This window comes from Pristis pectinata, chromosome 10 (assembly GCF_009764475.1).
Source record: "Pristis pectinata isolate sPriPec2 chromosome 10, sPriPec2.1.pri, whole genome shotgun sequence".
Lineage (NCBI taxonomy): Eukaryota > Metazoa > Chordata > Chondrichthyes > Rhinopristiformes > Pristidae > Pristis > Pristis pectinata.
The window spans coordinates 11564600-11590394 of record NC_067414.1 but is presented as its reverse complement, the minus strand read 5'-3'; the positions used below and the strand labels follow the sequence as shown (position 1 = coordinate 11590394).

The 25795-nt window shown below is 51.0% G+C and overlaps 1 long non-coding RNA gene across 1 annotated transcript; it reads left to right on the top strand.

The window, feature by feature from the left end:
• Positions 1–3829: 3829 nt before the first annotated feature.
• LOC127574989 (uncharacterized) lies at positions 3830–7361 on the top strand. The gene is made up of 3 exons (XR_007956990.1): positions 3830–3916; positions 4540–4690; positions 7030–7361. It is a non-coding gene; the product is annotated as an uncharacterized LOC127574989 (long non-coding RNA).
• The last annotated feature ends 18434 nt before the right edge of the window (positions 7362–25795 follow it).

The window sequence follows — 25795 nt, the reverse complement described above, 5'->3', positions numbered from 1 at the left end:
GGAGGGGGAGATTTGTGTGTGGGCAGAGGGCAGGGGGTTACAGCAGGAGGGAGGGGGATAGTTGTGCGTGGGTGTGGGCAGAGGGTACACCTGCTGACTTCCCTGTCTGTGTTGGTGATGTTCCCTAACCCTGTGAACTCCCGCCCGATGAATGAGACGTTTCTCTGTCCATCCCTCTGACGGCCCGGAGCCCCCAGACCTCTGCGGGGGCGGGGAAGCCTGGTGCACACCGTTAACCTTTTGGTTGTCCGGTCACTCTGGTGGACCTGAGGCTGTCCATCCCTGCCGAGGTGCACTGACCAGATCGGGGGGCAGCTGTCCAGCCTGCTCCCACCCATCCGTGACCCGGGACCCTGCCCCAGTACCACAGGCAGAGTTAAAGGCCAACCTCAGCGGCTCGCCGAGAGGCGATGAGCTAACATCTGCCCAGCCTGAATCCCACCTGCCCCTCACTCAGCCGCTCACAACTCACGTTGCTGAGCGTGTGTGAGCTCCGGATCCCAGCCACATCGCCTCACTGCCCAGCCTCTGTGGGCCTGTCCCTCCAACCCTCCATCCCTGCAGCGTCACTGATAAACACGGTAAAATGCCGAGCCCAGGGGAACGCTTGTGGGACACCTTGATGCTTTCTTATTGGCTACCCCTGCGTCGCAGCAGTGACCACACGTATGCCATTGGCTGTGAAGTGCTTTGAGAGGATCCTAAACTAGTGAGGGTGCTATAGGAATGCGGGTTCTTTGTTAAGATTTCTTTATTAGTCACATGTATACTGAAACACACAGTGAAATGTATCTTTTGCGTAGAGTGCTCTGGGGCAGCCCACAAGTGTCGCCACACTTCTGGCGCCAACATAGCATGCCCACAACTTCCTAACCCGTATGTCTTTGGAACGTGGGAGGAAACCGGAGCACCCGGAGGAAACCCATGCAGACACGGGGAGATCGTACAAACTCCTTACAGACAGTGGCCGGAATTGAACCCGGGTCGCTGGCGCTGTAATAGCGTCGCGCTAACCACTGCACTACCATGTTTGCACCGTGCTGGATTTTAAGCAGCAGACTGAATCCATTCCATTCCGTCGTGTCCTGGTCCTGTAATTAGGCAGCAGGCAGTGAGCAGGAGAGGAGAAAATAGTGCTCATCAAAAGCTGACATCCCTCCTGATGTAAAGCCGCCACTGCTGCCTATCTGCGGAATAACTCATAGCCCCCGACGCCCTCGTTTCTGACGGCTAATGCGATTGGATCAGCCGTAATTCAGGACTCCTGGTCACCCCCCTGGAAACAGAAAACAGATCGTGTGATCACGGACAGTGAATGGAATGTTAATGTCCCTGTTGGTGTGCGCAGTCTGCCCGCGTCTGGTTTCTCAGCCTCAGCCTGGGTGTGTAGCCAATGCGGATCCTCACCCCACACATTCCCACCGATCAAGCACTCATGTTGGTTGCAATTGTCAGTGAGAGTGAATATGAATTGGCAAATTCTCTTTTCTTTATTCTGTTCTCTGCAATCTACTCTCCATGTCCCTGTAATCCCTGTCTCACTCTCTATGTACCTACCTCTGTCTGTCTCTCTCTCTCTCACACACTTTCTCTCTGTCCAATGTCAGAGCTCTCGATGTCTCTTCCCCACTCCCTCAACCCCCTCCGTCCCGGCTGAAATTAATAAATTCACCTAACCCTGTGAAACCGCAGGCAGGCTAACTCACTCCCGAAGTTCCCGCTCTGGTTTCCTCTGTGGAAGGAATGAATCACCTTCCCCGTGGCCCTCTGGGACTCGGTGGTGCACAGGTAACCCTGCGACCCTGACGAGGAAGTTCGGGTGAGCTCACGGTACCAGCAGCACAGAGCTGAGGTCAGCTCCCGGGGAAAGCTGGGGACACTGGTGGTGACAATGAAGTCACTGTTAAACCCAGCTCGCTGACTGATGTCCTCCGGGAAGGGAAAGCCGTGTTCTGTGCTGTTCTGACCACTTTGACGAAGTCCCAAATAAAAGGCTGGGGTTAGCAAATCTGAATCCCATGGGTCACAGAGTCATACAGCGCGGAAACAGGCCCTTCGGCCCAACTCGTCCATACTGACCATGCTGCCCACCAAGCTAGTCCCACTTGCCCACGTTTGGCCCATGTCTCTCTAAAACCGTCCTATCCACGTACTAATCCAAGTGCCTTTTAAGTGTTGTTAATGTCCCTGCCTTGGCCACTTCCTCTGGTGGCTCGTTCCATGTACGCACTGCCCTCTGGGTGAAGAAGTTGCCCCTCAGGTCCCTTCTAAACCTCCCTCCTCTCACATTAAACCTGTGGCCTCTGGAGATTGGTTCTGATCTGGAACAGTCAGCCTGCAAACAGAATCAATCCGAGCTTCCGAAAGCAAACTGGAAAGAACGTGGGAATGGGGCTGACGGGATTATCCTAGAAGGAGCTGGCATGGACTTGACATGCTGAATGGCCTCCTTCTGGAGCATTCACTGTGTTATAAGGATGTTACGAGGCCAGTTTCTGCCATCTAGCCTCGTGGATGAAGTCCCTCCCTCTCTGGGACCACTCCTCTGACCCCACTGTAGGACCCTCACTGGACATGGATGGCTCGAGTAAACTGGGGGCAGGAGGGTGAATGATCACGTCTTTTACTTGTCTTTTTTCAGGTGACTCCAGTCCAGTACCAAGGTGGTTGTCTCTTGTCTACCCCCTGACGTGGCCCAAATTGCCTTGCAGCATCAAGAAAGAAGCTACTGCCAGCTCATGTCAAGTAGAGATGAGTAATGGGCCATCTCCACTTGTTGTCTCAATGGCTGCCATGTCTGGGAAACCCGCCACCAGAGAATTAATGGGCAATAAACCTCTGACCCCTCTCGTGTTGCATCCATCGAGTGAGGCCTGGAGTTAGGGAACTTGCTGGCGAAAGGATGGGGAGGGAGTGGGCAGGACCTTGCGGTTCTCTGGGTAACTCCTTCAGCTCAGAGTTAGACCGTTGTTGGTTCGGGTCCCGTGCCGGGGACCCAAATCCAGCCTCTCGGCCATCACACGATCGAGGGGCTGCTGCACCCTTGGGTGCTGTCTGCTGCATAAGAAGGTGAGCAAGGTAAATGAAATTTCTGAGGTAAATTTCTAAGAAACTGGGTCAAAGAAGAGGCAGTATCCCTGATGCACCCAGCGTAATCCAAGACCCTACCAACCCGGGACATTCTCTCTTCTCCCCCCTCCCATTGGGCAGAAGTTACAAAAGCCTGAGGGCACGTACCATCAGGCTCAAGGACAGCTTCTATCCTGCTGTTATAAGAGGATTGAACGGTTCCCTAGTACAATAAGATGGACTCTTGACCTCACAATCTACCTCGTTGTGATCCTGCACCTTATTGTCTGCCTGCACTGCACTTCCTCTGTAGCTGTGACACTTTATTCTGCATTCTGTATTGTTTTACCTTGTACTACCTCAATGCACTGTGTAATGAATTGATCTGTATGAACGGTATGCAAGACAAGTTTATCGTAAGTGTAACGCTATTACAGCGCCAGTGGCCCGGGTTCAATTCCGGTCGCTGTCTGTAAGGAGTTTGTACGTTCTCCCCGTGTCTGCGTGGGTTTCCTCCCGGTGCTCCGGTTTCCTCCCACATTCCAAAGATGTACGGGTTAGGAAGTTGTGGGCATGCTATGTTGGCGCCGGAAGCGTGGTGACACTTGCGGGCTGCCCCCAGAACACTCTACGCAGAAGATGCATTTCACCGTGTGTTTTGATGTACATGTGACTAATAAAGATATCTTATCTTATCTTATCTTATCTTATCTAGTAAACCAATTCCAATGATCTTAAAGACATCGCTGGAAACAGATTACCGGGTCTTAATTACATTGCTGTTTGTGGGATCTTGCTCTGCATAAATAGGACAAAAGTTCCACTTCACAGCTCTGCTCACAGAGGGGTGAGTCTCTGGAATTCCTCTGTCCCAGAGGGTGTGGAGGCTGGATCATTGGGGGTATTCAAAGAGGAGGTAGATACGTCCTCAGGGAAATGAGGGTCTGGGGAATTGGTACAGGAGAGGAGGTGAGGGGTCGATCAGCCATGATCACATTGAAAGGCAGGGCAGGCTCGAGGGACCGAGTGGCCTACTCCTGCTCCTATTTTCTTGTGCTCTTGTGCTGAAGGGATTATCCCAGGGCGTGCGTACCTCCTTCCTGTGGGGGGTCTGCACTGGTGGTGTGGAATCAGCACTGGCCGTGAATCCACCGGCAGTGCCAACCTCCATTCTAGTCTTGTCACTTCTCCCCCATCCCAGCCCTGACAACCGAAACCAGCTTGGCCCCCGCTCTGCAATCACTAAGGAAGTCAGACGTGGAAAGGCACATCCCCGAAACAACAGAGGTTGTGTTTGCTTTGGGCGAGGGAAAACACAGAGGAGACAGATTTCTCCTTCCGTTACTTCCTTGCCCAAGTTAATTCTGCTGCTGCCCTGTTTCAAGAACAAAAGCCCCCACAGTCCCTTCCTCTGAGAGGAAAAGCGAATTGAATGAAGCGACACTGATACTGTTGCCCTTGCTCTGACAGGGAAGAATCACCACCTCCCAATCGCACAGGATATCAGCTCCGCTCTCAAACCTCAAACTCTTGGAGGCATGCCCTACCGTTTCCTTTCAAGAGCGCGGCCTACTCTCACTGTCGGGATGCAGACACTGCTCCCTTTGTGCTGACGGGTCAGGTTTGTGTTCGACTTTTTTATCCTGGGGTCAGTCACTATCAGCTGGATTGAGCTTCGACTCAGGGAGGCAAGGGTGGGTGGGAGGGGGTGGCCTCACGCCTGGAGTGGCTGAAACAGCCCAGCTCACCCATCCAGGTGCCTGTGGCACTGGCATTACAGGGGGCACGTAACCGCCAACCCCTCTCACATCAAAGGCACAAGCTCTCCAGCTGGCCACCAGAGCCCAACACAAGGATGCCATTCATTATCGCTGCTCGCTCCAAGCGTCTGGGAAAGTATCCCAGTGAGGTTTATGGAAGGGATTGTGTCACTCTGTAATCCTGAAAGAAAAACACAGCCTCGTGGAGAGAATCGCAGGACCAGGGGTGGGGGAAGGTGATGGGGGTGGGGGTGAGAGGGGTGGGGGAAGGTGATGGGGGTGGGGGTGATGGGGGTGAGGGAAGGTGATGGGGGTGGGGGTGAGAGGGGTGGGGAAGGTGATGGGGGTGGGGGGTGGGGTGATGGGGGTGGGGGAAGGTGATGGGGGTAGGGGGTGGGGGTGATGGGGTGGGGGAAGGTGATGGGGGTGAGGGAAGGTGATGGGGGAAGGTGATGGGGGTGGGGGTGATGGGGTGTGGGGAAGGTGATGGGAGGTGGGGGTGATGGGGGTGGGGAAGGTGATGGGGGTGGGGGTGATGGGGGTGGGGGAAGGTGATGGGGGTGGGGGGTGGTGGGTGATGGGGGTGGGGGAAGGTGATGGGGAAGGTGATGGGGGTGGGGGTGATGGGGGTGGGGGAAGGTGATGGGAGGTGGGGTGATGGGGTGGGGGAAGGTGATGGGGTGGGGGTGATGGGGGTGGGGGAAGGTGATGGGAGGTGGGGGTGTGATGGGGGTGGGGGAAGGTGATGGGGGTGGGGTGATGGGGTGGGGGAAGGTGCTGGGATGGTGGGGGTGATGGGGGTGGGGGAAGGTGATGGGGTGGGGGTGATGGGGTGGGGGAAGGTGATGGGGGTGGGGGGTGGGTGATGGGGTGGGGGAAGGTGATGGGGGTGGGGGTGATGGGGGTGGGGGAAGGTGATGGGAGGTGGGGGTGATGGGGGGTGGGGGTGATGGGGTGGGGGAAGGTGATGGGGGTGGGGGTGATGGGGTGGGGGAAGGTGATGGGTGGTGGGGGTGATGGGGGTGGGGGAAGGTGATGGGGGTGGTGGGGGTGATGGGTGGGGGAAGGTGATGGGGAAGGTGATAGGGTGGGGAAGGTGATGGGAGGTGGGGGTGATGGGGTGGGGGAAGGTGATGGGGTGGGGGGTGGGGTGTGATGGGGTGGGGAAGGTGATGGGGGTGGGGGAAGGTGATGGGGTGGGGGAAGGTGATGGGGGGTGGGGGAAGGTGATGGCAGGGGAGCGGTTTCCAGGACATACAACTCAGTGACTCCGGGGGAATGGCAGGGTGACGATGGATGTGAGCCCAGCGCGGGCAATGCCATCCTTCCTGGAACCCGGCGCTGAGCTGACGGTCTGCACCGGACCCCAGGTGGTGCAGAGACCAGATGGGGAACTGGCCGGAAAGGTTGGTGGCTGCCAAACCTCACCTCTGGAGTCCGGTGTTGCACGGCGCTGTTCCGGAGAAGTGTTCCCCCGAGTATTCCAGAGGCTGCCGGCAACGGTGGTGGAGGCGGATACGATAGGGTCTTTCAAGAGACTGTTGGATAGGTACATGGAGATGAGAAAAATAGAGGGCTATGGGTAAGCCTAATAATTTCTAGGGTAGGGACATGTTCAGCACAGCTTTGTGGGCCGAAGGGCCTGAATTGTGCTGTAGGTTTTCTATGTTCTATGTTCTATCCTCTTCATCCACCAACTAACGGCGCTGCCATTAAGGTGCCGGCTGTGGGATCTTGCTATGCACTGTGTCACAAGGGCAGCCACTCTATCCAGACTCATGGGATCTTGCTGTGCACCGTGACAAGAGCAGCCACTCTATCCTGATTCGTGGGATCTTGCTGTGCACTGTGTCACAAGGGCAGCCGTCCTTTCCAAAGTACTTATGGAATCATAGAGGGCCATGGAGTGGTACAGCATGGCAACAGGCCCTTCGGCCCAACTAGTCCCTGCCGACCCAGGGTGCCCACCCAGCCAGTCCCCACTTGGTCCGCCGTTTGGCCCGTACCCCACTGAACCTTTCCCGTCTGTCTACCTGTCCAAACGTCACTTAAATGTTGTTGTTGTTTGTACCTGCCCCAACCACTTCCTCTGGCAGCTCGTTCCATTCACCCACCCGCCCTCTGCGTGAAGAAGCTGCCCCTCACGTCCCGTTTTAAACCTTTCACCTCTCACTCTAGTCTTTAAACCTTTGCCCTCTAGTTTTAAATCACGGTCACAGGGAGAACCTGCAAAACTCCACACAGGCAGCAACTGAGGTCAGATCAAACCCAGGTGCCCGGAGCTGTGAGCCGGCAGCTCGACTGCGTTATCGGGGAAGCAGCAGCAAATAGATTGCCTGGTCAACGCCTGGACCATGCTCAGTCAGGCACATCCTGAGCGGATTCTCCTGCCTTATTGTCTGCCTGCACTGCACTTACTCTGCATTCTGTTATTGCTTTACCCTGTACTGCCTCAGTACACTGTGTAATGAGTTGATCTGTACGAATGGTATGCAAGACAAGTTTTTCACTGTACCTCGGTTCAAATGACAATAATAAACCAATGCCAATACCAATACTATACTCTGTATTGTTTTCCTTTTGTACTACTTCAGTGTGCTATGCATGGATTGATCTGTCCAGATGGGATGCAAACAAAAGCTTTTTCCCTGTGTCTGGGTACACACGACAATAAACCAAACACCAACCTGCAAAGGATGTGAGCTAATCAACAGCCCCGGGCAGGTCACGGTACAACCTTCACACCCTCCCGTCAGTTCTCCCCAAACGGCTTCAGCAGCGCCTCGCAGAGGAAGGTCAGGTGTTCTCCGCCTGCCCAGGAGGAGGAGCCACTGGTGAGGACTCTTCACGTTTCTACCATCGGGGAGGAGGTACAGGAGCCTGAAGACCCACACTCAACGTTTCAGGAACAGCTTCTTCCCCTCCGCCATCAGATTTCTGAACGGTCCATGGACCGATGAACACTCCCTCGTTATTCCTCTTCGGCACTATTTCTTTATTTTTGTAATGTATAGATTTTTATGTCTTTGCCACCTACTGCTGCCGCCAAACAATGAATTTCACGTCATACATCAGTGATTCTGATCTCTGATTCCGACCTGGGCGACGTGGGACAAAACCGGAGCACTGGGAGGAAACCCACACAGCCATGGGGAGAACGTGCAAACTCCACACAGAGAGCGCCCGAGGTTAGGATTGAACCGGGGTCTCTGGGGCTGTGAGGGATTGGCTCTCCCTGCTGTGCCATTGTGACGCCCAGTGTTGGCATTGTGTATCCTCTTCCCGGTGTATCGGGCAGTGGTACATCAGCCACTGTGGTGTGACGGTCTGTGTCAGTCACCACATCAGAACCAACTCTGCACCAACATTGGTATTGGTTTATTATTGTCACGTGTACCGAGGTACAGTGAAAACTTGTCTTTGCAAACCGATCGTACAGATATGCTGGGTTGGTGCCAGAAGCGTGTCGACACTGCGGGCTGCCCCAGAAACACTACACAAAAAGATGTATTTCATTGTGTGTTTCGATGTACACGTGACTAATAAAGATATCTATCCTCATTACACAGTGGCATCGAGATAGTACAAGGTAAAACAATACATAATGCAGAGTAAAGTGTCACAGCTACAGGAAAGGTGCAGTGCAGGTAGACAATAAGGTGCAAGGTCACAACGAGGTAGATTGTGAGGTCAAGAGTCCATTTATCATATGAGGGAACCATTCAATAGTCTTATAACAGTGGGATAGAAGCTGTCCTTGAGCATGGTGGTACGTGTTTTCAGGCTTTTATATCTTCTGCCCGATGGGAGAGGGGAGAAGAGAGAATGTCCGGTGTGGGTGGGGTCTTTGATTACGTTGGCTGTTTTACCGACGGCAGCGAGAGGTATGGACAGAGTCCATGGTGGGAATGCTGGTCTCCGTGATGTGCTGAGCTGTGTCCTGATGAAAGTCGGGGCACTGGTGAGCTTTCTTGGCCGTGGCATCTACGTTGTTGGACCAGGATAGGCTATTGGTGATGTTCACTCCTGGGAACTTGAAGCTCTCAACCCTCTTGACCTCAGCACCATTGATGTAGACAGGTTTCCGTGACATTGCTGAGTGGTGTCAGACAACAGTGACTACACGGTGAAGCGCCAGGGTCATATTGTTTGTCCTGTGGGAAGTCTCCACAACCAAGGTTCACCTTATGTTCCCAGATCTCCTGTAGAGGGAGGTCAGAACACAACTCTTTACCAGGCAGGATCAAGGCTTTGTCCTTGGCCATTGCAGTTGTCAGCATGAGAGTCCCATAAAGGAAAGGTCTCGCAGATGTGAGAGTGATGTATCCACATCGATTCAATCCAGCAAGATCACAGCTGATGTAACAGTGACTGGCTACTGGGTTATTTAGTGGGATTGTTTGCAGCTGAGTCACTGGGAAATGCTGCAAGAACTTTCTGCTCTCCAGAGTTATGTGAGGGTGAGAGAGCGTGATCAGCAAACCTCTGAAGGATCTGCCTGACTTCAAGGCCTCCTCGGAGTTTGAAGGGTTTGGGTTCAGGTCTGACTTGAGTAAATGATCCAGGCCAGCGTGTCGATGCCGAGGGAGTGCGGCACCGGCTGAGGTGTTACACTGCTCTCTTGGGAGGAGGTGATAGGTCCCACGGGACCTCTATCCACAAGGAAGAGTGGAGTTGTCCCTGGAGAACTGGCCGATGTTTACCTCTCAACTAACGTCGTCTGTGGCAGGTTGTCAGGTGCTTTGCTGTTTGTGGGAGCTTGCTGTGTGCAAATTAGCTTGCTGGGCTCCCTATTACACTTCAAAGGTACTGTGTTGCCTGGAAAGCACTCGGTGGGGAGGTCCAGCTGTGAGACAGAGAAATCCAGGGCTGTCTTCCAACAAAACCCAAAGCTGGGCGTCAGGTGGCACTGCCTCACCGCTGGGGGACAGCCAAGGAGCTGGAATGTGATCCGCCTGGATGGCGTGTGTGTGTGTGTGAGTGTGTGTGAGTGTGTGTGTGGTGTTTGTGTGATCGCCGTTTGTGTGTGTGGTGTTTGTGTGTGTGTGTGTGTTTGTGTGTGTGTGCGTGTGTGTGTGTTTGTGTGTGTGTGGTGTTTGTGAGTGTGTTGTGTGTGTGTGTGTGTGTGTTGGTGTGTGTGTGGTGTGTGTGTGTGGTGTGTGTGTGTGTAGGTGTATGTATGTGTGTGAGTGTGTGTGTGTGTAAGTGTATGTGGTGTGTGTTGGTGTTCATGCATGTGTGGGTGTGCATGTTCATGTGTGTGCATTTATGTGTGTTGTGTGCATGTGCATTTGACTGTGTAGTGTGTGTACGTCGGTGGGTGGTATGTGTATACGTATGTGTGTGCAGGTGCATGTATGTGTGAGTGTGTGTGGAGTGTGCGTGGGTGTGTGTGAGTGTGCGTATGGTGTGTGTGTTGTGGTGTTGTGTATGTGTGTGCACGCTGCGCACACTGAGCCCAGTACAGTCTGAGCTCAGTACAGACTGAGCCCAGTACAGGCAGCTCTGGCCGGTCCCTGTGGACCTCGGGTGAAGTGGCACATCAGCATTCCTGAAAAATCAACCAATCCGCTGCTGGCACTGGATGGAACAGAGAGCTCCCATTCATTAGTTCACGCCTGCCGTTCCCAGCATTGGAAGAAAGATCAACTGTACACTTATCACAAAGGGAATTCCCCCGGCGACAGTAAGGCAGAGTGTTGATCCCTGCCTCCAGGGAAGGCTTCATGTTTGAAGGCCACCCCAGTGAATCCTGTGAACTTGACACAGAGGCCCTGAGTGCAGCGAAGGTCTGCGTGGGGCTCATTACTCTGCTGATCCCACCTCTGAACAAAAGGTCTGAGTTACCAAGCCTTCAGAGGGGAAAAAAATATGACTTGTGACAAGACTGCTTGTCTGACTCTGTGGACTGGATTGGGGGAGGCCTGGCTTCAACCTGACCTCGTTTCCAAGGCAATTTTCTGCGCTCTGCTCTGGTTGTGTCTGTCACCGTGCCTGACCCTGAAAACAAGCTCAGAGGCAAAAAACAGGGTCACTGCAACGAAGACAAGTAACCCACCGCAATCAACAGGCGTTCACCACAGGCGTGTTGTTCTGTAGGGTGCACTTTGAGCAGGATCTCTTTTTCCAAAACAACCTCTCTCTCCCCACCACCACCAAATGGAAAAAGCACGCTGTGGGGAGAGCTTCAAAGAAATCCCCGTGTAAAAGGGTGCCACCCCCCCCCCCCCCCGGGTAGGGGTGCTCACTGGCACGCCACACGGTAACGATCGGGGATCCACCTCCTCGTGTGGCAGAGCTTGGATGCATGTAAGGGGAGCGAGCCCAGTCGTGGGAAACACTCCCAAGGGGCAGAGTACAAATCTGGCTACCGCGGGGAAACCCAAGTGTGTCGGCACCCCAGACACGTTGGAGGAGAGGTGCAGCTCTGCACTCAGCTGGGTTTGCTGCGGTTCTAAATATTGACAGTAGATATATTTATATACATGTATTCACCTCTGACCTGTGGAAAACACCAGACTAAACCAGCCAATAGGCTACCAGACTATTTCGGTAACACAGCCTGTGTTGTTTTCTCTGTCTCCGCTGAGGACAAGGGGAATCAACACCAGGAGTACGGACTTGGGGTCACTTCAGCTCTTATTAGTCAGTGTCAGATAAGCTGCACATTATTTTAGTTAGCTAAGCCAATAACCGGTTAGGAAACCGAGGGCGGTGAGTATAGACTGACCGTGAGTGAACAGAACAGACTTAAGGGGCAACATGGCCTCTCTTGTTCCCAGATTCCTCGTGTCCTCTTAGGTCTGTAGTCATATGACCTGTGGTTTGGTCAGGACCTGTTTTGCTTTGTAGCCAGATTAGTCATAAGGTTGTTGGTTCAAGAACCATTCCACTGACTTGAGTGGATATTCCAGCGCAGTAGGGTGGGAGTGCTGCCATGTTAGTGGTCTTGTCGTCCAGATGGGCTGTTAAACTATGTCCTCATCTGGTTTCTCAATAAGGTACTGCTTTGAAGAGCTGTGACTGCCCTCTTGGAACAAAATGTCCAGGCAAATTTCTCCTGCCCAGTGTCCGAAGCTCAGACTCCAGCTCATCAGCTCGAAACCCAGTTCCACAGCTGAGTTTCTCCCAGTGTCCTGCCCAATATGTATCCCTCAATGAGCACCATGGTTTAAGGTGCTGGGGATTAGGGGGACTACATACTGTGTAGTCATCATTACCATCACTTTTGTGTGATCTTGCTGACGTGGTTGAGTCAGTTGTGTGCAAGCTAGCCTCTATGTTCCTGCATTAGAACAGGAACTGCATTTCACTTTACTATCCTTTGGGATACCTGAGAATTTTCTCCTTCGTCTGACCCTACGCCTTACCCTAACCCTCTGTCTTGTTCTTTTCTCACTCAGCGAGTTCCTCTGACACTCAATACGCGATCATCTGGGTGCTGAAGTTGTAGTTTTCTTTTTCCAACTAAATAGGAATAAGTCTAAATTATAATCCACTGCTTTTAGCCGAATCTGGCATTTTGAAACTAGATAGGAGACTAGACAACATTATTTTGAATGAGTTTAAAAGCCAGGTAATGATGTAATTACTAATTAAACAAATCGATTCAACTAAGAAGAGCCCATCAAGGCAGGTGACGCATTGTACTGGGGTGGGAACGATGGAAGTCACTGAGATCCATGCAGCTGGTGCTCGGAGCTGATGAGCTTCGACCACTGTGATGCGTCATAGGAGGGGAAAGATACCCGGAGGCTTTGTCCCAAGAGGCATCCACAGCCCTTGCGTTAGGTCCTGTAGAACCGCAGTCATGAGGAACAGGAGGGTATTACTACGAGTGAGACAGTTTTGAGGATCCAGAAGGTAGTGTTGCAGCAGCCTCAGCTCTTGCAGTGTTCAAAGGATACAGAGTGCTTGCAGCTTATGTGGATGAGAGCAGAGTCTGTTGGGTGGATGACTAAACTGAACACAACACTGAGGTACAAGGGGCCATTCAAGCTGGGGAAGTGAAAAGAAATGTAGTGACAATAAGGGAGAGTATAGTTAAGATGTTCTTTGCAGCTGTGAGTATAAGGTCCACTGGCTGCATTTCCTGACTGGTGCCAGAATTAAGAACATCTCCTGTAGGCTGGAGAGCAACTTGGAGCAGGAGGGGAAAAATCCAGATGTTGTAGCACACAGGGGTACCAATGACATAGACACGACAAAGGAGATTGTTTTGCTGAAGGGGTGTGAACAGTAGGAATTGAAATCGGTTTATTATTGTCACTTGTACCAAGGTACAGTGAAAAACTTGTCTTGCATACCGATCGTACAGGTCAGTTCATTACACAGTGCATTGAGGTAGTACAGGGTAAAAACAATAACAGAATACAGAGCAAAGTGTCACAGCTGCAGAGGAAGTGCATTGCAGGTAGACAATAAGGTGCAAGGTCATAACGAGGTAGATTGTGAGGTCAAGAGTCCATTTTATCGTATAAGGGAACCCTTAAAAGTCTTATAACAGTGGGATAGAAGCTGTCCTTGAGCCTGGTGGTATGTGCTTTCAGGCTTTTGTATCTTCTGCCCAATGGGAGAGGGGAGAAGAGAGAATGTCCAGGGTGGGTGGGGTTTTTGATTATGCTGGCTGCTCTACTGAGGCAGCGAGAGGTGTGGACAGAGTCCACGGAGGGGAGGCTGGTTTCCGTGACGCGCGGGGCTGTGTCCACAACTCTCTGCAGTTTCTTGCGGTCCCGGGCAGAGCAGTTGCCATACCAAGCCGTGATGCATCCGGATTGGGTCTGTGTGGAAATGACCTGTATGGATGTGAGCAGAGTCTGTCGGGTGGATGACTAAACTGAACACAACACTGAGGAACAAGGGACGGTACGCAGGACAAGTTTTTCACCGTACCTCAGTACATGTGACAATAATAAGCTGATTTACTAATTACCACCCTGCTTCACGATTCATATTATCAGTGAATGAGTCATGTGCACACCTTGGCAATGCAGGGGTTAAGAGCTGAGCTCCAGTTTTTTGGACTTGGCACTCATTAACAGAAGCACTCTTGGTGCAGTGACATTGACAGCTCTCTTAGTCATCAGTAATCGTAGAAACCTGGCACCCGGCAACCACCAGCTATTTCATCAGAAGCTCAACAAAGGAGGCTCCTGTTTCATGACCCAACCCACAAGCACAGGCAAAGAAATAAAGAGAAGCCTTTTTCAACACACTTCCTTCATGGTTCTGAGCAGTGACTTATGATTTCAGGATGTGAATTGGCAGTCAGCATTGCCAGGAAGACATTTTTTTAGCAACAAAATAAAACAAAACAAAAAGTGCACTCTGAAGGGATTTTTTTTCCACGTAGGAAGCCTTCCCATTGCCGAGCCCAGTGACACCAAGCCTTGTTCAGATTAAGCTCAGCTCGTCCTACTTTAGTCAGACTCTAAACCACGAAGCTTCACATTGAAAGACCGGAAATCAGACTCACCCTGACTGGACGACTGCCCAGCCCTGTCGTTCCTGCCTTTTGACCACTGCAGGCTTGGAGCTGCTCCCTGGTGGTTCTCTCGCTCCAGTTCCTAGTGATCCAGTGCCGGGTTTCCCGAGACTCCAGCCCGTTGGGTGATTGTGGCTCCAGCCAATTTGTGGGGTTGGTTGTTCTCAACAGAGAGGGCTGTGTGGTCCCCCAACAGCTGTGGGGCTTTCATTGTTATTTGAGGGACTTTGGTGAGCAATTGGATCCCTTCACTCAACCCAATCACCCCTGCCTTTTGCATTTCCTCAGCCAACCCTCCCAAGTGGAACTGTACGAGCAAATGGTCCCACATCACTTGGGAAGTCAGAGTCCTGCCGCTTCTCCCTCCGAGCTGTTGACTGGTTGAGCTCATGGCGCAGTACTCCTGGCTCAGAAGGCTCCTGTTCCCCAGAGCAAAGTTCAGTGCATCGCCTGGTTGCAGTACTGAGGGAGTGCGGCACTGTCATAGGTGCCAGCATTAAACTGAGGCCGTGCCCGCGCTCTCTCTCTCTCCGCTGGATGTACCCCATCCAATGGCACTCTTCTGAGGAGCTCTCCCTGGTGACCCGTTCAATCCGCACAACTAACCTGCTCTTTATCATACAGCTGTTTGTGGGATCTTGCTGTGCGCCATTGACACCAGACCTTCCCACCTTCCAACAGTGGCCAAGCACAGTTTGTTTCCTGCAAAGTGCTTTGGGACGTGGGGGGCGCAGGGGTGCACTGGGTGGTGCTGCTGCCTCGCCACTCCAGTGACCCCGGTTCGATCCTGACCTCTGGTGCCATCTGTGCGGAGTCTTCCCTGTGTCCGCCTGGGACTTTCCCCCAGCGCTCCAGTTTCCTCCCACGTCCCAAAGGCATGTGGGTCGGTGGGTTACTTGCCCCGAGTAGTGAAGTTGAAGGGCATGTGAGAGAGGACAGGTAACAGGGAAATGGGGGTGGGGGTGAGATGGGATCGCTCAGAGAGGAGCAATGGGCTGAATATTGGTATTGCTATTGGCTTATTACTGTCACTTGTACCGAGGTACAGTGAAAAACTTGTCTTGCACACCGACCGTACAGGTCAGTTCATTACACAGTGCAGTTACATTGAGTTAGCACAGAGTGCATTGAGGTAGTACAGGTAAAAACAATAACAGTACAGAGTAAAATGTCACAGCCACAGAGAAAGTGCAGTGCAATAAGGTGCAAGGTCACAACAAGGTAGATCGCGAGGTCATAGTCCATCTCATTGTATAAGTGAACCGTTCAATAGTCTTATCACAGTGGAGTAGAAGCTGTCCTTAAGTCTGGTGGTACGTGCCCTCAGACTCCTGTATCTTCTACATGATGGAAGAGGAGAGAAGAGAGAATGTCCCAGGTGGGTGGGGTCTTTGATTATGCTGGCTGCTACACCAAGACAACGAGAGGTAAAGACAGAGTCCAAGGAGGGGAGGCTGGTGTCCGTGATGCGCTGGGCTGTGTCCACAACTCTCTGCAGTTTCTTGCGGTCCTGGGCAAAGCAGTTGCCGTACCAAGCCGTGATACATCCGGATAGGATGCTTTCTATGGTGCATCGGTAAAAGTTGGTGAGAGTCAAAGGGGACAAACCAAATTTCATTAGCCTCCTGAGGAAGTAGATGTGCTGATGAGCTTTCTTGGCTGTGGCATCCACTTGATTTGACCAGGACAGGCTGTTGGTGATGTTCACTCCCAGGGACTTGAAGCTCTCAACCCTCTCGAGCTCAGCACCATTGATGTAGACAGGTGCATGTACACCGCCCCCTTTCCTGAAGTCAATGACCAGCTCTTTTGTTTTGTTGACATTGAGGGAAAGGTTGTTGTCATGACACCATTCCACTAAGCTCTCTATCTCCTTCCTGTACTCCGACTCGTCGCTGTTTGAGATACGGCCTACAACGGTGGTATCATCTGCAAACATGTAGATGGAGTTAGAGCAGAATCTGGCCACACAGTCGTGAGTGTATAGGGAGTAGAGTAGGGGGCTGCGGACGCAGCCTTGTGGGGCACCAGTGATGAGAATAATCATGCTAGAGGTATTGCTGCCTATCCTTACTGATTGCGGTCTGTTTGTTAGAAAGTCAAGGATCCAGTTACAGAGGGAGGTGTTGACTAGCCTGCTATATTGTAAGGAACTGTAAGAAACACCCTGTGGATGGGTCAGGTACAGAAATACAAGGCTTCCTTCAATTCTCTTCATTTTGTTTTCTACCCCTGGCTCTATTCTTCCTCACTGTCCAGGACATCTTCAAGTGATTCGCAATCGGATGAGTAATTTTTTTCTATTAACCTCTGCCAATGTGGAAGAACAACAGGAAGTCCGGAAAGGCCAGTGACCGTGCGGAGAGAAGGGAGAGTCTTCATGGTTTCCTCTCCCTGTAGCCTGAGCCCACAGCTCCCACAGGAAATACATAACCAGGAGAGTGTTGAGGCATGAACCATTCACATCGTGCCTTTCACAAGCAAGCATTTTGGTCACGGAAAAGTATTGGGACTGATGTCAAGGGGGTTGCAGTCAGAAACCATCCAACAGGAAATGAAGGGCCTGTTCACTCCCAAAGGGCAGAGGAAGGGAGGCTCCGGTGATGGTGCGAGGGTGGACGGGACAACATGACAAATGGACATGTCAGGCGCCCAATGCAGGAAGGCAGAGGTAGTGCATCACAATTGCAGACATGCCAAGTGGCCAATGGCAGACGTGTGGGGCAGTAAGAGCAATGGACAAGTGGTGACGGTGGAGGGCAGGGGTGGAGCATGATGGACATGTTGGGTGCCCAATGGTAGGGGTGGGAGCGAGACACATGGGGGCGGGCCGTCACCCAGCGGTGGAGAGTGGGGTTGGGGAATCAGGACATATTGGGTGCTGAACGACAGTAGTGACGGGGCAGGGTGTTGTCACTATAACAGTGGTGGGTGGAGCTTGTGTGAGTCAGGATTGCTTTGAATAAAACATCCAGAGAAGTCACAGAATGAATGCAGCATGGAAGGAGGCCAATCTGTTCATCACAGAATCAATCGAGCTAGCCCCACTTCCCCACCCTCTCCTTCATCGTGTGTTGCCCAGACTGGACACAGTGCTCCAGTCACCTTCAGACAGTGTATTGTCATGACTTCCAACAAAGTCTGCACACCTGAAGCCCCAAATCTCGCCATCCCTGCACCCCTGTTAAAATCGATCCCTCAAGTTTATATTGCCTCTTCTCACTCTTACTACCAAATTTGGAAGATTGAATTTGAAGGCAGAAGACAAGGTTAATGGCAGGACTCTTCGCAGTGTGGAGGAACAGAAGGATCTTGGGGTCCATGTCCATAGATCCCTCAAGGTTGCCGCGCAGGTCGATAGGGTTGTTAAGAAGGCATATGGTGTGTTGGCCTTCATTAGCCGGAGTATTGAGCTCAAGAGCCGCGAGGTGATGTTGCAGCTCTATAGAACCCTGGCTAGACCACACTTGGAATATTGTGTTCAGTTCTGGTCGCCTCATTATAGGAAGGATGTGGAAGCTTTAGAGAAGGTGCAGAGGAGATTTACCAGGATGTTGTCTGGATTGGAGAGCATGTCTTATGAGGATAGGTTGAGTGAGTTAGGGCTTTTCTCTTTGGAAAGGAGGATGATGAGAGGTAACTTGATAGAGGTGTACAAGATGATAAGAGGCATAGATTGAGTGGACAGTCAGAGACTTTTTCCCAGGGTGACAATGGCTAACATGAGGGGTCATAATTTTAAGGTGATTGGAGGAAGTTATAAGGGGGATGTCAAGCGTAAGTTTTTTTTTACACAAAGTGGTGGGTGTGTAGGACTCACTGCCGGCAGAGGTTGTGGGGGTGGATACATTACGGACATTTAAGAGACTCTTAGATAGCCACATGAATGATAGAGAAATGGGGGGCTATGTGGGAGGGAAGGGTTAGATAGATCTTAGAGCAGGATAAAATGTCAGCACAACATTGTGGGCCGAAGGGTCTGTACTGTGCTGTAGTGTTCTATGTTCAATGTCCAAAATGTAACTCTTCACACGTTTCAGCATTAAACTTCATCCACCACTATCAGCCCACCGCACCAGCTTGTTTTACATCCTTGAAATCTATAACAGGCCATCCCTGGATTACAAACGCCCAACTTGTGGACAACCCTACATACGATCGAGCTCCCATATTATTATTAAATTCAACATATGTCTATCTATGAACGGCAGAACCAGTTTCCCCTCTCTCTCCCCTTTTGGTAATTGTTCTTTCTTATCAGTCTTGTGTGCTTTTGATGCCATTCATTGCAATGCTGTGGAGGCGTGGTTACCATATCGAGCGATTTTTGTGTATTTTCTGACTCAGAGACAGAATTGATTTATGGATGTCTATACCTGGAGACAGCCTGTACTTCCCTCCTCATACCTACAAGCCCTTTTTAATTCATGCCTTCTTCCTTGATGTCAAGCCCATTGCAAGACATTTTATTAAGCGTCTTTCAGAAGTCCATATATCCTGTACACTTTCTTCATCAACCCTCTCTGTGACTTCATTAAAAATCTCTATCAAGCTATTTAGACACAAATTGTCTTTAATATATCCATGCTGGCTTTCTCTGTTCAATACAAGGTGTGCGAGTAACTGTTAATTCTGTCTGGCTTTATAGTTTCTGAACATTTCCCCTCCACTGGTTAGTCGTCACAGGCTTTGTCCCCACACTCAGTGTTGAACAAGGGTGTGATGTCTGCCGTTCTCCAGTCTTCAGTCACCACTTCTGTGTCTGTTGGCGTTTGGAAGTTTGTGGCCAAGAGTCTTCCCCCTTTCTTCCCTCAGCACTGTCGGACACATCCCACTGGATCAGGTGACTATCCACTCTAGCTGCACTTTACCATTCAAGTATCTCCTCTTCATCAATTCTTAGTCCGACTTCCTTCACTGGGATCCTGTAGTGTCTCTGCTGCCGCAAAACGACCAAATTCTTGTCATATGTCAGATGCAGAGAGTTGTGGACACAGCCCAGCACGTCACAGACACCAGCCTCCCCTCCTTGGACTCTGTCTTTACCTCTCGCTGCCTCGGCGAAGCAACCAGCATAATCAAAGACCCCACCCACCCGGGACATTCTCTCTTCTCCCCTCTCCCATCAGGCAGAAGATACAGGAGACTGAGGGCACGTACCACCAGACTTAAGGACAGCTTCTACCCCACTGTGATAAGGCTATTGAACGGTTTCCTCACGATCTACCTTGTTGTGACCTCGCACCTTATTGCACTGCACTTTCTCTGTAGCTGTGACACTTTACTCTGTACTGTTATTGTTGTTACCTGTACTACATCAATGCACTCTGTACTAACTCAATGTAACTGCACTGTGTAATGAACTGACCTGTACGATCGGTTTGCAAGACAAGTTTTTCACTGTACCTCAGTACACGTGACAATAATAAACCAATACCAAAACCAGTAATAAACCTGATTCACCTGCCTTAGTGATGCCTGCTGTAAAGTGCTCATTAAGTATCTGAGTCACACCCTTTGTCTCTTTGAATGAACTTCCTCTACAATCCCTGATTGCACTGCTCTTCTTTGACTACTGTTTACTGTTCACACAACTTCAGAGGTTTGAATTCCTTCTTTTTTGTTTGTTTCACCTCCATTGTTGCTTATTCTGTGGTATCAACCTGCCACCTACAATGTGTGGTTTTTCCTGCTTTATCTCTTTGGTAATCCAGGGAGCTTTGGCTTTCACTGCCCTGCCTTTCCCTCTCATGGTAATGTACCTGAACCACTTCCTCCTTAAAGGTTGTCCATTGTTCTGTTCTAGATCTATTAATTTACCTGGGCTAGATCTGTCCTTATCTCTGTGAAACTGGCCCTTCTCCAATTGACTTTTGACTTTGATCTTTTCCATTGCTTTTCAAAACTTTACGATACAAGTTGAAACTCTTTAGACTGACACCTTGATTGGTGCCAGACCACAGAAAATGCCCCTGATCATCTTCCTCTGAGCAGAACTGTTCTTTATAGACACTCCCTGGGTTTCTGCGAACTGTCCGTAACCCAAAGTTTCTGTAAATTGGTAACGCTGTTGGCTGAGATCAGAAAAGTAGGTTAATTTCCTGCAGAATAGTACAGATCTTAGTTATTTTTAGATATTAGTTAGACTTTGGTTAAAATTATTTCATTAGTCTGATCTATACTTCAGGTTCAAAACATACCAAACTACAGGAGTTGGTGAACCACAAAATGCCAAACCAGAGAGTTTCAACCTGTAATAAGATCATTGTTCCCTAAATGCTCCCCACTATTGTTGCTCCACTTGGTCCATTTCACTCCTCTTTGGGCCAGAACTGGACTAATCAAGAAAGTTCTCTTGAACACATCCGAACTACCCCTCTTTTTGAACTAGTTTTATTGCGGTTTCAATCTACATTTGAATAGCTGGAGTCCCGATCATCACCGCTCTATGGTTTTTGCATGTTCCTATAACTTCCCTGAAAATTTGATCTTCTATACCCTTCCCACTAGTCAGTGGCCTGTAAAAGTGTCCCAGTCATGTAATGGAGCCTCTATCGCATCTTAATTCCAAACAAATAAATTCTGTCCTTGTGTGTTCCACACAGAAGAACACACAAGGAAACAGGAGCAGGAATGGGATACCAGGCCCTTGGGAGACCCAAAGAGCTCCTTCATCCTTGGGCACCATCCAACTCCTGCACTGAAAATACCTCCTCATTGCTCCCTGATCTCCAACCCCCCACCTTGATTCCAACCTCACCTCCCTTCCCTCGTCCTGGTCCCATTCTCCCTTCCCGAACTCAATCACTCCATCCCAAAAGTGTTCTGGACTTGCTACCTTGGAACCAGATTGGGTGGGGGGAGGGTGGAAACCAGGACTAGAAGACATTTGCAAATCTCTTCTAATCCTGGTTTCTACACTCCCACCACCCAATCCTGCACTAACCAGCCAATCAAGATGATCATGGCTGATCTAGCCCAGCACATGTAGCTCTGAATTCCCTGATCTTTCAAACAGTGACTTTTTCTCTGAATAACCTCAGTGATCTAACCTCCACATCCCATCTCTCCAAGACTGCACTATTTGAAAATTGGAGTTTATTGTCAGATGCACAAGTCCATGTGTGCAGAGGTGCAATGAAAAAATTACTTGCAGCAGCATCACAGGCACACAGCATCAGATAAGCAGCATTCACGAGAAATTAAACATAAATTATACACAATATTTTACAAGAAAGAACACAATTAGAACAAAAAGCAACAAAGTCCACTTTAGTGCAAAGTGATCAAAGGGCCATAGTGTTGCTGTACTGAGGTAGTGATTAGGATTTTGCTGATTGGTTCAAGAACCGAATGGTTGAAGGGAAGTAGCTGTTCCTGAACCTGGTGGTGTGGGACTTCAGGCTTCTGTACCTCCTGCCTGATGGTCACTGGGAGAAGATGGCACAGCCCGGACGGTGGGGATCCTTGATGATGGATGTTGCCTTCCTGAGGCAGCACCTTTTGTAGATACTACCGATGGTGGGGAGGGATGTGCCTGTGATGTATTGGGCTGAGTCCACTACTCTCTGCAGCTTCTTACGTTCCTGCGCATTCAAATTGCCGACCCAGACCAGGATGCAACCGGTCAGGATACTTTCAACAGGACATCTGTAGAAGTTTGTTAGTGTTCAGTGACAAGCCGAACCTCCTTAGCCTCCTAAGAAAGTAAAGCTTCTTTATCAATACTGCCACTCCCGCGCCCCCCCCCCTTCTCTCTTCCTTTCCTGAGCGTTCCTGAACACCCTTGGGTTAGAAATTGGATTGTACCTACGTTACAACGTGGTGATAGTGAAGCCCTGGGGAGAAAAACAAGGATTTGTCAAAAGTGGTGTTTGAAATGGTGTTGGGGTGGTTCACAACCTGAAACAAATAGTGAAGCAGAATCTGTGTGATTTCTGGTGGAATGTCACCCAGTTTTGTGCATCTCCTGACACTCTGCTGCATAGCAACCAGAGAGGGGTGTCAGTCTTAAAGAAACACTCCCCGTAGAGTGCCAACCTACACCTGCTATGTAGGAAACAGAGGCAGCAGGGGAGAGGAGGATGGCTTTCACGTTCATTCAAAGCAACATGCAAGTTCTGGTCATCTAGATACGTGCGAGGGGTAAGGTCCTGTGTACCAGGGGAGTCAGGAGGTCTGCCAGCTTCAACAAGACAGGGGGAAATGGCTGCAGTAATCTCCGAACAATGGAGCAATACTGAGAGAAATTACACATCACAGGATGGGTTCAGATGATCTGTGCACCTCCGTTTACATCTGCAGAGGGGACATCCTCACGGAAATCCCAGCCTATTTGCATGGGTCTGAGATCTTTAAGCAAGATTCCATCAAGAGCATAAGAAATAGTCAGCAGTGGCCCATCAGGACCCTTGAGACAGGTCCGCCATTCATGACTGATCCAACATCCCTTAGGTCAATTGGCCTTTACACTGGCCTTCGTCAGTCAGGGCACTGAGTACAGAAGTTGGGATGTTTGTTGCAGTTGTACCAGACATTGGTGAGGCCACGTTTGGAATATTGTGTTCAGTTTTGGTCGCCCTGCTGTAGGAGAGATGCCATTAAGCCAGAAAGGATTCAGAAAAGATTCGCGAGAAACAAAGGACTGCAGATGCTGGAATCTAGACGAAAAACATGATGATGCTAGAGGAACTCAGCAGGCCAGGCAGCGTCCATGGAGAAGGGTCCTGACCCAAAACATTGACCTGCTTTTCTCCACGGATGCTGCCTGGCCTGCGGAGTTCCTCCAGCATCATCGTGCTTTTCATTCAGAAAAGGTTCACGGGGATGTTGCTGGGACTCAAGGGACTGAGCTATGGGGAGAGGTTGGGCAGGCTGGTACTTTATTCATTGGAGCATAGGAGAATGAGGGGTGATCTTACAGAGGTGTATAAAATCATGAGGGGCATAGAAAGGGTGACTGCACACAAATTGGAAGGCACGGGTTTAAGGTGAGAGGGGAAAGATTTAATAGGAACCTGAAGAGCAACTTTGTATTTGATCCAGTTTTGTATTTGGAGTGACTTCATCTGAAAATGTCCAAAATGACCTACTCCAGGTAAAATCAATGAACCCAGGAAACAGAGAAGGTTTTCCTAGACTCAGAGCCAATGACAATGAAGGACTGGGTGATACATTTCCATATCAGCATGGTGCGTGGCCCAGAGGGGAACCTGCAGGTGTCGGTGTTCCTTTGACCTTCCAGGACATGCCCTCTTCTCGTTACTACCATCGGGGAGGAGGTTCAGGAGCCTGAAGATCCACACTCAATGATTCAGGAACAGCTTCTTCCCCTCTGCCATCAGAGTTCTGAACGGTCCATGAACCCATGAACACTATTTCGTTATTCCTTTATTTTGCACTACTTATTTATAGATTGTTATGCCTTTACACTGTACTGCTGCTGCAAAACAACAGATTTCATGTAGTACGTCAGTGATAATAAACTGGATTGTTGGTGGTAGAGGTGGTGGGTTTGGGAGGTGCTGTCAGAGTAGTCTGGGTGGGTAAAGGGCAGTGATACACACTGCAGCCACTGTGTGCCCCTGGCAGAGGGAGGGAGTGTTTCAGCTGGTGGATGGGGTGCAAATCGAGCGGGCTGTCTGAACTGGGTTATGTTCAAGCTCCTGCTGCGAGGTGTTTCACCATCCAGGACCTCCCATCAATGGTCCTGCCCACCTTAAAGATAAGGCCAGTCGATCTGAGGTGGACACTGACCACTCCCCCCCCCACCCCTCCCTCAGGGTGTAGTGGGCTGGTGCTGGTGCTTCACTCCAATCAGTGCACAGTTTGTTGGCTCACCACCAGCCAGCTGAACGCAAGGTCACAGGACACAGCTGCATCTGGTTTCAGCCCTGGCAAGTCAAGCCCCAGCTCGCCTGTATCCTGACATCCACACTGGGCTCTTTGTTACCACTGCCAGAATTGCTCATCCCACAGCATCTGTGGGAACTGCACCCAACGACAGCCCTGAGCCGGATCCAACGACTCCCTTCCCTTCTCTCTTCCTGCTCTCCCTCTCTCCTTCCCTCTCTTCTGCAGCTGTTCTTTCTCCTTCTGTCTTTCTCTGCCCTGCCTGCTCGATGTAACTCCTTCGTGTTCCGTTCTGTGCTCTCTCTGCCTTCTGCTTTCTATCCTGCCCTCTCTTCGCCTCCCTTCTTCCCTTCTCCATTTGGTCCCTTTGTGGGAAACATCCTCCGATGTGTTCTCTTTGGTTTTACACACCACAACTTTGGCTGCACACCTTGACTGGGAACTGCTTTAGGATATCCTCAAAGTCACCATAGAGATGCAAGTCCTGTTTTTTGTCTCAGCAGCATCTGGGTCTTGAAAGCTCACCTTTCCTCCATTGCTGAGCCCCCACTGAACCTGATTCTTTCCAACTACCCAGTTTCCGCAGTCCCCTCATTAGCCCACAGTGCCGGTGGTATCACCATCCGCAGCTGGGTTTTGAAGCGCCCTCCCTTCCCACCTCCCCTTACAGCTCAAGGTTCCCCACCGCTCACTGCCCACCTCAATCACTCTCAGGACATTCTCTCTCTCCCCTCCCTCTCTCTCACTCTCTCCCTATCACTCGCTCCTCCTTTCCTCTCTCTCCCTATCATTCTCTCTCTCTCCCCTTCTCTCCCTGTCTCTCTTTCTCCCCCTCTCCCCTCCCTCCCCCTCTTTCTCTCCCTCACCTCTCACTTTCCCTCTGTATCTCTCCCTCTCTCTGTTTCTCCCTCTCTCCCTATCTGTTTCTTCCTCCCCTCCCTCTCCCTCCTTCTCTCCCTCTCCCTTTCTCCCACTGTATCCCTCCCTCCCTCCCTCCCTCTCACCCTCACCCTTCCCCCCAACCTCCACCCAGGGCAGACTCGCCCCCGCACCATCGGTAATGTCAGGTGACTCCCGGACTAGCCCGAGTCGGTGGGGGAGAAACCTTGGAGCCCACCTCTTGGGGTCTTCCAGTAGCTCTCAGCCCAGATGAACCCGCCCCACACCAGCTCCCTTTGGCCTTTACCACCCTGGTCTGTACCCCCACTCTTGGGATCCGAGTCCCAGGAACCCCTGTCTGTGGAAACGCCCCCTCATCTTCCTGGGAAGAGTTTGTACGGAAAGAGGGAAACTCTGGGAACTGATGCTACCTTCAGCACGGTAGAACCAATGGGCACACGCTGACCCCTCCTCTGTCCTGCCCTCGGGACCACTGACAGAGTGCCAGGCCTCGTTGGGACCTCTCCCTCCGTCCTGCCCCTGGGACCACTGACAGAGTGCCAGGCCTCGTTGGGACCTCTCCCTCCGTCCTGCCCTCAGGACCACTGACAGAGTGCCAGGGCTGGTTGGGACCCCTCCCTCGGGTGGTGGAACCTGACTGGATTCAGCAGAGTGGGCTCCGTCAGGGCTTGGGGCCGGGGAAGGGAGGGGGAAGGAAGGGGCAGGAAAGGGTTAAAGGAACGATGACAGA